Below are 18213 nucleotides of genomic sequence, written 5' to 3' on the forward strand. Positions count from 1 at the left end.
TAAAAAAAGGGAGATCTCCCCACGCCACAAGGAAAAAAGGACCAAACTACTGAAGGCTTGGTATCTTCTGATCCACTAGACTTAGATGATTATAGTGACGAACATGCTGATATGGTGCAAGTAAATGCCAAAGCCAAGAACCTCATGTATAATGCAATAAGTGGTGAAGAATATAAAAAGATCTCAAGCTATGAGACTGCGAAGCAAATATGGGTCAAACTAGAAGTTACCTATAAAGGAACAAACAAGGTCAAATAAACAAGAATAAATCTACTGGTTCATGGCTATGAACTATTTCAAATGAAGGACGGAGAATCAGTGGAAGAGATATTCTCTCGATTCAGCAAAATTGTTGGAGACCTGAAATCCTTTGGTAGACCGGTCAAAAATGGAGAACAAGTCAAGAAAATATTGAGAAGTCAACCTACAGTCTGGAAACCCAAAGTCATTACATTGGAATGCCTAGACCTTGATAAAATGTTATATGATGAACATGGGCAGACCCACCTAGAGCCAAAAGGGTTCATATGAACCCGCTTCGTTGAAAATTTTTGATATTTTATATAGGTTAAATTCTGTAAAACACAGATATAACCCTTTGTTGAACCTACTTGATAGAAGATGATCCTTTGGAAAGATGGTCAAGCGGGTTTAAACTTTAGCACTTGGGTAGTTTTTTTCCCCTAGTTTTTGTAGGCGGACTAATAAATACTTACCCTTGTTAGTTGATTCTTCATTTTCCTCTATGTGCTTTAGTTTTTATCTCTATTTTTGTACTTTATTTTTATTTTACATTTCATCTCTTTACTAAAATCTAGTAGGAAATATTTTACAGTTTATTTTACTTTATAAGGATCAAACTTTTCTACAAAATGAAAATTTACATTATTTTTGCTAAAATATGCAAGTGCAAATTTTAAATTGTTTATAATTTGTTAGTTCAACTTGAATTGTTTATTTTATGTTACATTAAAATTATTAATTTACTTTATAAGCTCTTTTCTCTTATAAATTTGTACTAGTTTAGCTTAAGTCATAGCTCTTTATCTGTAAATTAGCGACTTTTTTCGTTACATATTTTAGATTTTTCCCAATTTCTAGAGTCTAGAAGGTTTCTAAACTGGGTAAATACATTTTTAGTTAAAGTAACAAAGGTGAAATTCTTTGAAATAATTTTTTTAAATTGAATAGATAAATTGTTAATATATTTACTTAAAGTAAGTAGTCTTTGTTAAATATTTTAAATTTTTTGTTCAACTTTCTTTTATAGGAAAAAGGGATGTTGACTGCAACTTTTTAAAGTTCTTTTTGTGATAGCATTATGAATTTAATGTAAAAAAAGGCATCGGACAAATCTTACTTGTCGGTATTAACATTATTTTTTTTGAACCCGCTTGCTTGAAATCCTGGGTCCGCCACTGATGATGAACTCAGAGGTGATATTATTGTCTTTGAAAAGACTCACTTTAATAGACGAGTGCAAGAAGAAAAAAAGAAAACCGCTGCGTTTAAAACAACATTGCCTGAGTCATCATCATCATCATCATCATCATCATCATCAGAAGAAGAAGAATCAGAGGAAGAAGAAGAAGAAGAAGAAGAGGAGGAGGAGGAGAACATAGCTATGCTCTCCAAAGTAGTATCAAGCATGTTGAGAAGAAACCGAAATAGCAGAAGAGGCAAAACAAACTTCAGGAATGGAAAAAACCAGTGAATGAAAACGACAAGAATGATGGAAGATGCTATGAATGTGGAAAACATGGTCATATTCAAGCAGAATGCCCTGAACTGAAAAAAAAACTCAACAGAAATTATCAAAAGAAGAAATTGTTTGGAGCATGGAACGATGAAGAAGGATCTGATCCTGAGGAGATACCCAATATGTGTTTCATGGCGATCAGAGATGACGAAAAATTCGACCACGAGGAAGTAAATGAAGGAACAAGTGAGGTACGCTCACCTATGTGTCCTAAATGAAATGAACTTCAAGAATTTATTGATATTGATCTTGCAGATATTGAAAAAGTTCTACACGAACTTTGAAAGATTCAACGAGAAAAGAAAGGATGGGAACTAAAACTAGAAGTATGTGAAATTAAAAGAGACATGCTTCAAGAAGAAGTTCGTGAACTTCAATTACAACTGAATGGATTATAAAAATCCACTAACCATAGTTCTATAAAATCATACCATTCAACTCCTCATAGAACATATTTGTGGCAAACAATTCTTCATCATGCATTCGCTCAGTTTAGAGATGAAAGGGAAAAAATCCCTTAGAATTTTAATGGTCCCTCTTGCTTTTATTGTGGAAAGTCTGGTCATATATCTAATCATTGTAGGTTTAGGAATAATAGAAGCTGGGTTTGGCGACCTAAGGCATCAAATCTAGCAAACAACCAGAAAACTAACTAATGAGAACCCAAGCAAGCTTGGGTACCTAAAAATAAGTACATTTTTGATGCAGGAACATCACAAAAAGAATTGAAGAGGAAAATGGTATCTTGATAGCGCGTGTTCCAGCACATGATAGGTGACAAACAAATTTTCAAAACAATCACTAAACTTGATGGTGGGTCAGTCACCTTTGGAGACAAATCAAAAGGGAATGTAATTGGTATTGAAAAAGTCCCCCTCAACTCATCTTACAATGTGGAAAAAGTCTACCTTGTGGATGAACCTGGATACAACATGCTCAACATTAACCAGCTATGTGTCAATGATTATGCAGTTCGTTTTATAAAGAAAGGGTAAATCATTGAAGACGAATCAAGTAAAACCATTCTATATGAAAGTAGAGATAGTAATGTATACACCCTTTGTAATATTGATATCATGTCAAATCAACTCCATCTAGTCTCTATAAATGGTGATCCTTGGGTATGACATAGAAATATTGGTCACGCTAGCATGCATACTATTCAAAAATTTTCTAAATAGGATCTCGTCACTGGTCTTCCAAAATTAGACTTTTCAAAAGATCATATTTGTGATGCATGTCAATTAGGTAAACTAACCAGATCTTTTTTCAAAATCAAAGACATTGTTTCTACTACAAAACCTATTCAACAGTTGCACATAGATCTCTTTGGCCCAACCAGGACTGCTAGCATTGGTGGTAGAAAATGTACTTTTGTTAAATTAGATGATTTTTCTCGATTTACCTGGGTTATTTTCTTGAGTCATAAAGATGAAGCATTGAAGAATTTTGAAGTCTTCTGCAAAAAGGTTCAGCGAGAAAGAGGATATTATATCTCTTCCATAAGAAGTGATCATAGAGGAGATTTGAAAGCAAAGTATTAGAAAATTTCAGCAATAACCAGGGAATCTCCCACAACTTCTCATCCCCCGGATAACCACAATAAAATGGAGTAGTGGAATAGAAAAATAGAACTCTTCAAGATATGACAAGAACTATGATTGTAGAAAACTCACTTACACACCACTTCTTTGCAGAAGCAATAAGGATTGCATGCCATATTATCAACAGGTGTGTAATAAGACCTATTCTCAGAAAGACTCCCTATGAGCTGTGAAAAAGTAAACGACCCAGCATTAGTTAATTTCACTCATTTGGATGCAAATGCTTTATTCACAATAACAGAAAGGACAACCTCGGTAAGTTTGATCCAAAAAGTGACGAACATATTTTTCTCGGATACTCTCTGTCAAGTAGAGCATATAGAGTTTACAATAAACGAACCTTATCTATTGAAAGATATGTTCATGTTGTGTTTATTGATACTAACCCCTCTTCGAGGAATGAGAAACTTCTTGATGATGAGGAAATTACTATAGTTCTAAAATCTGTTCAAGCAATTGAGGACACTAATGAAGGAGTCGCTGATCAACAACATCATTCGACTGACAGTCACATGGAAATCAGGAATCACATACACCTGAACCATCAATTCCTATTGAAAAGGAAACAACTACAATTGTACCAAATGAATGAAAAAGTGAACCTAGATATCCCTATAAATTTATCATTGTTGTTCCTCAAGAAGGCATGAAAATTAGAAGATCGCAAAAGCAGACTTCAAATATTGCTCTCATCTCATAGTTTGAACTAAAAAGGTAGATGAGGCCCTTGGAGATGACTGCTGGATAAGTGCATTGCAAGAGGAACTTGATCAATTAAAAAAAAGGTATGGGAGCTTATTCCTAAACCTCCTAATGCATCCATTGTTGGAACAAAATGGGTCTACAGGAATAAGCTAAATGAGTCCGGCTAAGTAGTAAGAAATAAATCCCGATTGGTCGCTCAAGAATACTCTCAAAAAGAAGGAATTGATTATGAAGATATATTTTCTCCAGTTGCCAGCTAGAATCAATTATTATTCTACTAGATTATGCTACTCACAAGTACTTTAGATTATTTTAGATGGATGTAAAAAGTGCATTCTTAAATGGATTTATATCTAAGGAAGTATGAAAGTCAAGAAACCCACATGGTTTGTAAATGAGCCTTTTCCGAACCATGTCTACAAGTTCTCTAAAGCTCTATTTGGGCTTAAATAAGCTCCTAGAGAATGGTATGAAAGGCTAAGCTCTTTCTTAGTCAATCATGGCTTTAATCGAAGTAATATTGACACCACTCTTTTCATTAAACATTCAGACAAAGGTAATTTGATTGTAAAAATTTACGTTGATGATATTATTTTTGGAAGTACTAACTCAGAATTATGCAAAGACGTTTCAAATATCATGAAAGGATAATTTTAGATGAACATGATGGGAGAATTCACAATCTTCCTTAGGCTGCAAATCAAGCAATCCCAAAAAGGGATCTTTAATCAACCAAACAAAGTACACAAAAGAGCTTATAAGAAGTTTGGTATGTCCGATACCAAAGATATAGGGACTCACATGAGTCTGTCAACCATCATTGATGAAGAGATAAATGGTACGAGTGTTGATGAAATAATGTATTGAGGTATGATTGGATATTTACTTTATCTTATTGCAAGTCGACCAGATATTATGTTCAGCATTTATAAGTCGCAAGGTATCATTCAGCTCCCAAAGAGTTTCATTTAACTCTTGTTAAACGAATTATTAAATATCTGATAGGAACAGTCGACTATGGACTATGGTATGAAAGATTAAATATTTTTTTATCTTAAAGGTTTCTCAGATGCAGATGTTGTAGGTGACAATTGACAGAAAAAGTACAAGGGGAACTTGTCAGTTGCTGGAAAAATCACTTATTTCCTGGCATAGCAAGAAACAAAATTATGTTGTATTGTCTACTAGTGAAGTAGAATATCTGGTTGTATGCAACTGTTGTACACAAATTCTATGGATTATGCATCAACTTTTAGATTATGATTTCCATCTCAAATTGTTCAAATTATGTGTGACAATACTAGTGCTATTTGTCTTTCTAAAAATTATGTGTATCATTCTAGAGCTAAATGCGTTGAAATCAAGCATCATTTTATTCGTGATCATTTTGCAAAAGGTGATATTTTGTTTTTATTCGTTAACACTGAAAATTAGCTTCCCGATATTTTTACAAAACCTCTGCTTGAAGAAAGATTTTGTTCCTTTTGCGATAAAATAGGTATATTTTCAATTTCCTTATAATTATCATTAGTTCCATATTTGTTTCGAAATTCTTTTACAATGTTTTAAAATTTCCGCCCAAAATATCTTTTATTGATTTGTTTACTCTTTGCATGCATTAATTATGAGATTGACGATGTGTCTCTAGAAGGCAACTTTTCAGTTGTCTTTCACACGTCTCTCTCTAATTGAGGCAAATTTTCATCACCCATCTCTCTTTATTAGACACCCCCTCGTTCATATCTTACTCACACACACTCTCAGAAACCCTGTTTTCTTCTCATGGCTAAATTCAAACCCTCTCCATCTTTCCCGATGCCTCGAAGAAGTCACCAGTTAAAACAAAATTACCCACAGTGATGAACATGTTGACATTGAATCGTCGAAGGGCTCAGATCATCAAGTGTTTTGAAGAAGAATCTAGTAATTCTCTAGAAGAAATTCTCATTACTCAAAAAAGGACCAGCAAACGACTAATGGAGTCGAATCTCAAACAATCATCACAGAAGAAAGGGAAAATCAAAAGCATGGATTTAGGCCCCGAGGACAAGATGAACTTCTATGGTCCTGAGGAGAAGTCCTAATTGGTTGCCTACAAAGGGAAGTCGATTTCTTATGGATGCACTGTAAGTTTAAAATCTATGAAGAATTCTCATTGTGATGTTGTCTCTGTGTTTGAAACTCAAAAACTCTTATCTCTATTTGCTATTGTTGGTGATACCATTTATGAAAATCTTGTGCGTATGTTATATGCAAACTTGTTTGTGGATGACAAAGATGATTTGGAATTTATGGTTCTTGGGACTTGCATCATTCTTGATTATTATCAGTTTGAAAATATCTTTTCAACTAAGTTTCTTGGGTATAGTTTCTTTGTACAACATTCGTGGCCTGATGATATTAAAGTATCTTTTGAGGATGCAAAAAGTGTTCTATCTAAAAATCCCCTGATATAGGTCGCAAGAACCTAAACTTTTGAGCATTCTGTGTTAGCCCACATTATTGTTACCACCCTCCTACCTTGCATTGGGTCCCTTAGCACCTTGTCTATCATACACGTGTTTGTTTTGTACTGTCTTATTAATGGAAAAAGCTATTGATTGATTCACCTGGATACGTCAATTCATGCTTGAGAGTATTAGGGATGTCTCTTCCTCTGCGAACAGTTTGTCCTATGGCCTACTAATCTCTCATATTTTGCAAGTGATGAAAGTGGATTTATCTCCCTTTTCCCCTAAGATCTTCTCTAGCACTTATGACAAAACAACAATTGCTATGATGGGGTACACCTTAGTTAAAGGGACTTTGGTCAAGAAAGACAAACCCCCAGAATCTACAACCCCAACATAACAGGGTACTTGAGGAATTATGTCTGAAGTCAAACAATCTTCATCCTCAGATCAGTTGTTGCTAATGCATCAAAATATTGTAAGTATCAAGGATTTGCTAACCACTATGCAGGAACAAGTAGGCAAAATCAGGGAAGTAACAAAGGAAACTGGAGCAGATGTGGCTAGATTAAGAATCAATCTTCAGACCACAAAAAGACAAAGGATCAGGGCTATGTAGGATGTCACTGATCGTTTGATTAAAGTCACCAAGGAGATTGATGCCTCTTATGACAATTTCTACACCAAAGCGATCAACATTCTAAAGTATTTCCTTGGAAGGAATTGTTGTCTGGGATGTTTCAACTATGACTACTTGGTTGTATATATAAGTACTACATGATGGTTATTTTATGTCATTATCTATCATTTTCTATGTATCTTCTCTTGTTATTTTTTATTGATATCAAAGGGGGAGAAGAAAAAGAGTATAAAGATAGGGGGGCTAGATAGGGGGAGGATGAAGACGAGGGAGCACAGCATATAAAAGGATACAATGTGAAGGAAAACATTACAAAATCCTTGAAACTCTTTTGTTTATTGTCAAAAAAGTGGGAGATTGTTAGGTTTCGAATTTCAACGATGACTCAAAACAAAAGTTAAACACTCTCTACTAATGTATCTACCACGTGTGTAGGCTAACTATTCAAATCACAAGAAGGAAAGTGCATCAAGGTAGGAAAGAAACAAAGGAAGGTACAACCACAACTATCACATTCAAATCCTTCTATCAAGTGCGTACATCAGGAAAATAAAGAAGGAAAGTGAATCAATCAATATGCAAAATAGACAAAAGACTATCAAGGAAGGAAAGGGAATCAATAAATTGTGCAAAATCAACGAAAGACTCAACTTCAGTGATTGGCCCTGCTTAATATTAACTAAGGATGAATCTGGCCCTGCTTCGTGTGCTGTATTCAAGAGGCAACCCTTGGGTCCTACTCTTAGAATACATTGACTCAAAAGGAAAATTATTTAATCAACGATTTTCCAAAATCTTACAGAAAGGAACCAACAACTTCATCAAGCTCTATATAAGAAGAGAAGAAAGGACTTGGGATTTTACGCAACTTTCATACAAGTTTTCAATCTTTCTACTTCTTACAAAATACTGTATTCCTAAGCTTACTAGTGTCTCAAAAGATAGAGAGAAAAAAGAAATTGATTTAAAGGTTGTGTCAAGAATTCATTTGTAATTCGTTTGTGGTAAACGTGAAGAAAACAACATATATAGTTGTTCAATTGAAGATTTAAGAGAACCCTTATGACCCAAGGCAACTGGATGTAGGTTCCATATCGGTACACAAACCAGTATAAAAATCTCTATCTCTCATGTTTATTTTTATTGTTCTCCGTTACTTTTATTTCTTGTACTAACTTTTGTCTGCAGAACCTTGGTAGTCAACTAAGAACAAAGTTAGTCGACTAAAGAATTTTTACAATTCGCCCCCTTGTACTTTCAAGTTAGGGGCGTCAATAATAGCAACAACAATGATTTTGAAACACATAAACAAGAGCCTTTTGGGCAATCGAAGATGGAAGATGAAGTTCCAGATTCTCAAGCAGCAAAGACTAACCACAATAGTAAAAGTTCAGTTTAGAATTTCCCGAAGGTATCATCAAACTTTGATAGATTAATCACAATAAGAAGGCAAATGCATCAGAGGCTCCAATTGGGAATGAACAGATGGGTGCTAATCTGACTAGGCCAACATCAAATCAATTATAGAGTGCAATATCTATGTATCCACATGGTGCTGGGATTAGAATATCTACCATAGCTATGAATAGAAAAAACAATCTAGGTACTTCCAAACCATCTTTTCGGCTGATGTTCAGGCAAAGTTGGCAATTGGGAATTCAGGTAAAATCCAGTTTCAATCGAACATGGTATGCATCTTGGAAAAACGATTGTCTTTTTCATTGCTGTTGATTATTTTGTGAATATTTCTCAATATTATAAATTTACCGTTATTGGGAAGTTTTATTGGGGAAAACCAACGATGGATGACATAAGGAGAGAGTTAGTTAGTCAATTTCAGCTTAGGGGAACTGTTATAATTTCATATTTTGATTATTAGCATGTATATCTAGATTATGATAATGAAGTTGATTTTACTTATGTGGGAACTTGATCATTTGTGAATATTGGAATAGCCCCAATGAAAATCATGAAATAGACCCTAGATTTTAGGCCAGAAGTGGAAACATCTATTGTTCCAGTTTGAATATTAATACATCAGCTGCCATGGCATCTATTCAGGTGGGACATTGTTTCTAGAATGGTAATTGCAATTCGGACTTTTGTAGCTCCTGATATGGCCACATATTCCAAGTCTAGAGGAAATACAGCTAAGATGAAAGTTGAAATTGACTTGCTAAAACCAAAGTTAGATGAGTTATGGCTTGGGTTCAACACTTTAGATGGCAAGGAAGGTGGGGTATGGCTGAATATTGAATATTGGGGGTGACCTTATCTATTGTCAATATTATTTCATGCAGGGCCATTTGGAAAGTCAATTGTAGAAATAAAATAAGGTATGAGAGGAACAAAGCTCAAGTGGAAGAAAAGCAGGTCAGTGCCAATGTCACAGAGGCGTTATGTTACGGGACTGGTTGGTATAATTGGATGTGGTCCTGAGTGGCTCGGGTGAGTTTCAGGCCATTTCTAGGCCATTTTTAATTGCTAGTTTTTGGCTACAACAGTGTGCATCGTGAGAATTTTCTGTTTTGCATAGGGTTGATTGTGGAAGCTTATATCTCGTAATCTATAAGGAATTTGGAGATGATCCAAAAATGAAAGTTGTAACCCTTTGAGTCTAGTTTCCAGAAATGTAAAACATTTATTATTTGGGCAATTTGTAAAGAAATTTATGATCAATTTACTGAAAACTGGTACTGCAGTTGTTTTGCCTGGCAGTGTACATCGTGAGAAAATATTTGCTGCACATGGCTGACTTTGGAAGCTTATATCTCACAATCTATAAGGGATTTAGAGATGATCAAAATATGAAAGTTGTAGCCCTTTGAATCTAGTTTCCAGAAAGATAAACCCTTCATCATTTGGATATTTGTACAGAATGTTATGATTGATTAATAGAAGGCTGATACTACAAATATTTGCCTGGAAATAATGAGACAAGTCGCATTTCACATATGCGACTTGCCTGGACAAAATGTAGAAGTCTGTTGTCCGACATTTTTGTTCATTTTTACAGTTTTAGGCCACGGTTTTGGACGATTGCCGAGAGATTTTTCAAAAGTTTGATTTGGGTAAGTATTCTTTATCTGAAATTAGTTATATTTCTTGATTTCATACTTATTTACATTATTAATTTCTCAAGAATATTCATAAATAATTTAGATACATTAAATACGAAGCCATAAACTTTCGAATCAACAGCCTTCTAAACCCACAAATTTCATAAACTTCCTAACCGCTAAACTTTCGACCCGCAAAATTTTGAACCCGTAAATTTATAATTTCTAAACCCGTAAACTTCCAAACACATAAACCTCCGAACTCATAACTTTGGAACTAGTAAAATTTCAAACCAGTAAACCGAAATATGAAAAAAAAAAAGTAATTTTTTTTTGTGCGGGGTGGGGTTTTGTGCGGGGTGGGGGCAGTGGGGTGGGTGGTGCAGGAAAAAAAAACAGAAATTTGAAAATTACAAAAAAAAGTAAAAAAAAAACTTTTTTTGTGCGGTGGGAGAGGGCAGTGGGGTGGGTGATGGGGTGGTGCAGAAAAATAAAAAAATAGAAATTTGAAATTACAAAAAAAAAAAATTATCGGGGGAGTAGTAGGGTGGGTGGTGATTTTGGAGAGAGGGGGTGGGATAGGGTTAGGTGGTGTGATGACCCAAAATGTCATCTTTAAATTTAATAATTAATTCTGTGTTCTAAGACCTCGAAAAGCACTATTTATCATTCCTCGACTTGCGTGCGCAGTCCGTAAAATTTTCCGAAAAGTTTTTATGTGAAAAATGGATTAAAATATGAATTAGAGCTTTAAAACTCAACTAAGTTGACTTTGGTCAACATTTTGAGCAAACGGACTCGGATCAGTATTTTGACAGATCCGGTAGGTCCGTATCGTGAATTGGGACTTGGGCATATGCCCAGAATCAAATTCCGAGGTCCCTAACCCGAGATATGAAATTTTGATGAAAAATTAAAAGTTTAAGTTCAAATAGTGACCGAATGTTGAATTATGTGCAAACGACCACGGAATAGAATTTTGATGATTCTAACAGCACCGTATGGTGATTTTGAACTTAGGAGCGTGATCGAAATTTTATTTGGAAGTCCGTAGTGAAATTAGGCTTGAAACGGCTAAAATAGGAATTTAGAGTTTGGAAGTTTGACCGGGGAGTTGACTTTTTGATATCGGGGTCGGAATTCAGTTCTGAAATTTTCACAGCTTCGTTATGTCATTTATGACTTGTGTACAAAATTTGTGGTCAATCGGACTTGATTTGATAGGTTTCGATATCGAATGTAGAAGTTGGAAATTTTAAGTTTCATTAAGCTTGAATTGGAGCATAATTCGTGGTTTTAGCGTTATTTTATGTGATTTGAGATTTCAAATAAGTTCATGTGATGTTTTAGGACTTGTTGGTATATTTGATTGAGGTCCTGAGGGTCTCGGGTGAATTTCAGATGGTTAACAGATCAAAAATGGGAATTAAACAGCTGCTTCAAATTTTCTTCTGATGTGCAATTGAGCCCAATAATCGAAGGCCAAAAATTGAGCCCAGAAATCGAGCCGAGGACCGAAGGCAGGCTCGAGAGCCATGATCGAAGGCAAGCTCGAAGGCCAGTGATCGAAGGCCATAGAGATCGAAGCCAGGATCAATGGCTGTGATCGAGCCCCAGGGTCGAGGGCCATGATCGAAGGCCATGACCGAGGTCCATGATCGAGGACTATGATCGGACGTCCCATGATCGGACTTCCCAATGATCAGACTTCCCATGATCGGACTCCATGATCGGACTCCCCATGATCGGACTCCATATGATCAGACTACCCTTAATCGGACTCCCCATGATCGGACTCCTATGATCGAGGTCCAGGATCAGACTCCATGATCGAGGTCACCCTGGACAGATCTGTAAGTTATAAAAACAGAGGGGCTTCGTCCCCTTTCGCCATTTTTAACAACTTGGAGCTTGAGCGGAGGCGATTTTTGATATATTTTCAAGGAAAAATATTGGGGTAAGTGTTCTTAACTCAATCTTGATTAGATTACCCGAATCCATCACTGTTTTTAACATTTAATTGGTGATTTAAGTTGGAAAAATTTGAAAACCCTCTTGGATAGATTTGAGGATTTGATGGTCGAATCGTTATTGGAATTTAGTCATTTTGGTATGGTTAGACTCGTGGTTGAATGGACGTTCATATTTCGTAACTTTCGCCGGATTTCGAGACGTGGGCCCCACGGGCCATTTTTGAGTTAATTTCGGATTTTTATTGAAAAATGTAGTATTTTCTTATAGAATTAATTCTATAATTTTTGTTGACTGTATCGAATTAATTATGACTAGATACGAGTCAACCGGAATCAGAAAATCGAGGAAAAAGCATACTACTTGGTTAAATTGGAGCAAGTCGAGGTAAGTGACTTGTCTAACCTTATGTGGGGGAAATTTTCCCTAGGATTGGTATTAATTGTAATGTGACGAAAGTCGTGTACACAAGGTGACGAGTGTGTACACAGACTAAATGTGAAGGATTATGTTTTTAAATTGTGAAGATCACTGTTGCATATTGATTAAACTATTAAATCTTGTTATATTCTCCATCATTGATTTGATTTGTATACTTTAAATTTGCTTGATCTTTTACTACTAATTATTTTACCTGTTTAGTTGAAACTTGGTTTCTTTTATTCTGTGCATTATTTGAAATTTATTTTCTTTAATTTAAATATTATTAATATGAGGTATTTGACATTTTAAATTTGGTATTGAAGCAACGTATTAGAGATTTTGAAATATTATTTTGCTGAATTATTTATTCCTGAATATTTGTGTAAGATTTTCGTACTCATTGTGATGGAGCTGTGAGCTCTTTATTGTAAAAAAATATATATTATTGATAATTTACTTTGGCATGAGCCGTGAGCTCTTTATTGTAAAAAATATTGTTGTTGAATTATGATGGCAAGTTAAATTATTTGAGCAGTTGAGGTACAAATTCTGATATATTGTGATATTGATACGCATGCGGTGGTATAAGATTCGGGTATTGAAACGCATGTGGTGAGATAAGGGTGGCTTAATACGCGTGGCTAGTAGGGAAAACTACTAGAAGTCATGCGGTGTGATAAGGGTGGCTAAAACGCGGGATGCTATTTCGGAAAAAATAATTTCTTTAAAATTAAATATGAAGGCTCCCGTGGTGATATAAGAAAATGAGATATTGTGAATTTATTTATGATTTGGGACTACGAGGCGATACCTCGGGAGTGCCCTTGTTGATATTGATTTATGGCCGTAGCTACCCTTATTATTTGTTGTGATTTTCTTGAAATTAAAAGGAAAGTTTGTTTTGTTTCCACGAGATATTAATTGCAATTATTTGGTGTCATTAAATATGACATACTACTTGATTCATTTCCATAGTCATTTTATTTTATTATATTGTTAAATATTTTACCATAAAATTATTATTTTCCAGTAGGGCCTAACCTGACCTCGTCACTACTCTACCGAGGTTAGGCCCGGCACTTACTGCGTACCGCTGTGGTGTACTCATACCATGCTTCTGCACATCTTTTTGTGTAGATCCAGATACATCTTACCAGCCTAGATGTTAGTGAGTTACCTGCGCACAGAGATTTCGAGGTATATCTGCCAGCGTCCGCAGACTCCGGAGTCCCCTTCTATCATTTTTATGTTGCTTCCTTATTTTCTTTAGGCTCTGTTATATAGAGACATTAAGGATAAATTCTTAGAAGCTTGTAACTTATTTCTACCGGGTTTTAGGAGTTGAAATTGTTTGAATTGTAGTTTATTTATTCCAGATATTTATTATTTTTCCGCATTGATAGGCTTACCTAGTTTTAGAGATTAGGTGCCATCACGACATCCTACAGAGGGAATTTGGGCTCATGACAGGTGAGTGGGTGGGGGTGTGGGGTGGGTTGGTGACGGTGGGGAAGGTTGAGAAGGAATTTTGGAAAATGTTTTCCCTTCTCTTGATAAGGAAAGTATTTTCCTCCAATGGGAGGAAAATGAGTTCATAAGAAAAATATTTTTCAAAACATTTAAACCAACCAAACATCAGAAAATTGGATTTCCTTCATAGCAAACACACCCTAAGTCTCTTTTGAATTGTGAATAATTTCTAAAGGTTCAATTGAATTGTTGGCCAATAAACGGATATGTTTGATTGGGTTGGATACTAATTCGAAAGGAAAAGTTGTGGTCGAGTGATCACTTGAATGACAAAGCAAGTTAAGTGTCGTGGTTAACCTTGACTTGAGGGAATAGAACCCTTGAACTATATATTATGTGAATTTCATGTGTAATGACGTATAGGCGAGGTGGCGAGTGTCAATACATCGTCAAATTGCTTGTTTCCTTGTTTATCCCTATTTCATAAATTGCTTTATTTCATTACTTAATTATTTTATTAATTATTTCTCTTATCCTTATTGCTTAATATTATGCCCTGAATTCATGCTTTAAGTGATACATGCATATTTGACTTATATGTAATAATTTCTATTTGACATTTGCCATTATATATATAATTGTCTAATTCCTCCATGATTCCACATTTATTTGCTACTTGTCTATGCTTGTTTCCTAAATAAATCATAATTATTGTATGCCTTGTTGTCTTATAGTTTTGTATTAATTTTTGCATTGATTGAAGTAATTTCATCCATAAGTTGAGAATTGATATTGTCTGGGGAGTGGGTTGCACGCCGCAACAGAGATGAGAATAATTATATTGTGGGATCGATTTACACGCCGCAACAAAATTAATTTTGAAGAGCTATATTGTAGGATCGGGTTACACGCCACAACCGAATTGATAAAAGAAATAATTCATTGTAACTATCGAATTGACCTTGATTGGTTATATGAGATACATGCCTTACTTTTATTCATGTCTTATTATTATTATTATTATTATTATTATTATTATTATTATTATTATTATTATTATTATTATTATTATTATTATTATTATTATTATTATTATTATTATTATTGTCATTATCATTATGATTGTCATTCTCATTCTCATTCTCATTATTATTATTATTATTATTATTATGATTGTCATTATCATTATGATTGTCATTGTCATTCTTATTGTCATTGTCATTCTCATTATTATTATTATTATTATTATTATTATTATTATTATGATTCTGATTATTGTTATCATCATTATTATTGTCATTATTATTATCATTATTATTGTCGTTATTATTGTCATTATTACAATTTACATACAATTATAATACAACTTTAATATAATTTCGTAAGTATATTGTATCTCATGTGTTCTTCTTCTTCTTCTTCTTCTTCTTCTTCTTCTTCTTCTTCTTCTTCTTCTTATTATTATTATTATTATTATTATTATTATTATTATTATTATTATTATTATTATTATTATTATTATTATTATTATTATTATTATGATTATTATTATTATTATGATTATTGTTATTATCATTATTATTGTCATTATTATTGTCATTATTATTATCATTATTATTATTGTCATTATTATTATTATTATTATTATTATTATTATTATTATTATTATTATTATTGTTGTTGTTGTTGTTATTGTTATTATTATCATTATTATTATTATCATTATTATTATTATTATTAATATTATTATTATCATTATTATTATTATTATTATCATCATTATTATTATTATTATTATATTATTATTATTATTATTATTATTATTATTATTATTATTATTGCGTACAAGTTAATGTAAGTGACCTACCTTAGCCTCGTCACTACTTCGTCGAGGTTAGGATTGGCACTTACATAGTACATGGGGTCGGTTGTACTCATACTACACTCTGCACTTCTTGTCCAGATACCGAAGTTGTCACAACGGCGTACTGTAGACTTGCTCGGTTTCAACTACTCAGAGGAGACTTGAGGTATGTTGCACGACGTTCGCAGCTCTGAAGTCCTCTTTTATTTTATCTTAGCTGTGAATTTTTTTCCAGACAGCTTTATTTTCATTCAGACCTTTATTTGTATTATTCTTGTAGATCGTGCAATTGTGACACCAGTTCTGGGATGGTATTTAGACATCGCTATTAATTTGGCTTATTCACTTATTTTCAGATTTATTCAAGTTATTAGTTTCTTTATTATTATTTAAATTAAATTGTTAAAAATGCTTAAAATTATTCTAACGTTGTCTTGCGTAGCAAGTAAAATATTAGGCGCCATCACGGTTCCGAAGGTGAGAATTTTGGGTCGTGACAGTGTCCTACTTATGTTGGAAGCAAAAAGGTTGTGTAATTTAACACTATGGTGGCAAATGTAGCTTCAAAATTACAAGGCTAGCAAGGGAAAATGCTTTCTTTTGGTGGTAAGGCTACTCTTTTCAAATCTGTGTTGCAAGTAGGGGTGGCAAACGGGCGGGTCAGGTCAGATATGGGCGGGTTAGAAACAGGTAACACAAAAATAGATAAATTATTCGACCCCACCCATATTTAATGCGAATAAAAATGGATTAACCGGCGGATAATATGGATATCCATATTATCCATTGTTTTGATTTAGTTGTTAAGGGAAGGAATAAGAGACTTTCTCTTAAGAATATAAGGAAAGGGGATGACAACTGGATTGAAGGAGAGGAAGACATAGCCAATGAAGCTGTGGAACTTTTTCAGAAACAATTTTCTTAGGAAATACAGAATAGAGACCTATCACTAGTGAACCTACTACCAAAGATTATAGGGAGTGAAGAGAATTTGGCACTGAATGATATCCCTAAGATATAGGAAATAAGGGAGGTGGTGATGTCGATGAGCAGCCATAGTGCACCAGGACTTGATGGAATGTATGGAAAGTTCTATCATTCTTGTTAGGAATCAAGAATGATCTTTTACTAATGATACTTGATTTTTTTTGCAGGTACTCAATTACCAAAGGCATTCACACATACATGCCTTGTACTCATACTTAAGATGAGGTGCCCACAACAGTTTAGTGAACTCAGACCAATAAGTCTAAGTAACTTCACCTGTAAGATCATCTCAAACTCGTTGAATCGGAGAGAGGCCCCATTGATGCCGAAGTTGATATCTCCTAACCAATCAGACTTTATTAAAGGGAGATCAATCAAAAAAAATATTATGTTGACTTAGTAGATGCTAGATAGCATTAGAAAACCTAAGCACCAAGAAAATCTAGTACTTAAGCTTGACATGACAAAGGCTTATGACAGAGTTGAAAGAGACTATCTATGCCAAGTACTTAGACAACTTAAATTCAATGAACTATGGATAGACAAAGTATGGAGGACCCTCTCAAATGTATGTATGGTACTCAGTGAACATAAACGGGGGTAGATATGATTTCTTTAAGTCAACCAGAGGAATCAAGCAGGGGGACCCTTGATCACCCTTATTATTTGTCATAGGAGATAAACTTCTTTCAAGATTGATAGACAATTTAGTAAATGCTGGATTTATTCCTTATGTTGTTGATAGGAAAGGGCCTATTATTATATCCTATGTGGATGACACTATTCTTTTCTCCTCTGATGATCCATAATCTTTGAAGATGATGATGGATAATTTGAAAATCTATGAACAATGCTTACGCCAATTGGTAAATAAGCAGAAGTCATGTTTCTTTATGCATCCTAATTCTCCCGATGATACAATTGCAGGGGTGGGCAGAATCACTGGTGTCACAGCTTCAGAATTCCCTATGCAATACCTTGGGTGTCCTATTTATGCTGGAATGTAAAAGGTTGCGTACTTTAACAATATGGTGGCAAAGGTAGCTGCAAGATTACAAGGCAGGCAAGGAAAAATGGTTTCTTATGGTGGTAAATCAACTCTTGTCGAATTTGTGTTGCAAGTAGGGGTGGTAAACGAGCGGGGCGAGTTGGATGTGGGTGGGTCAGAAATGGGTAACGTAAGTACGGATAAATTATCCGACCCTATCCATGTTTAATACGGAGAAAAAATTAGTTAACCGGTGGATAATATCGATATATATATTATCCATTGTTTCTTGA

The 18213-nt window shown here is 34.3% G+C and overlaps 1 long non-coding RNA gene across 1 annotated transcript; it reads left to right on the forward strand.

Annotated features, from left to right (window-relative positions):
• The first annotated feature begins 5734 nt into the window (after nucleotides 1-5734).
• Nucleotides 5735-17776, forward strand: LOC104087880 (uncharacterized). The gene is made up of 2 exons (XR_011414432.1): nucleotides 5735-8820; nucleotides 17100-17776. It is a non-coding gene; the product is annotated as an uncharacterized lncRNA (long non-coding RNA).
• The last annotated feature ends 437 nt before the right edge of the window (nucleotides 17777-18213 follow it).

Source organism: Nicotiana tomentosiformis, chromosome 2, assembly GCF_000390325.3.
Source record: "Nicotiana tomentosiformis chromosome 2, ASM39032v3, whole genome shotgun sequence".
Lineage (NCBI taxonomy): Eukaryota > Viridiplantae > Streptophyta > Magnoliopsida > Solanales > Solanaceae > Nicotiana > Nicotiana tomentosiformis.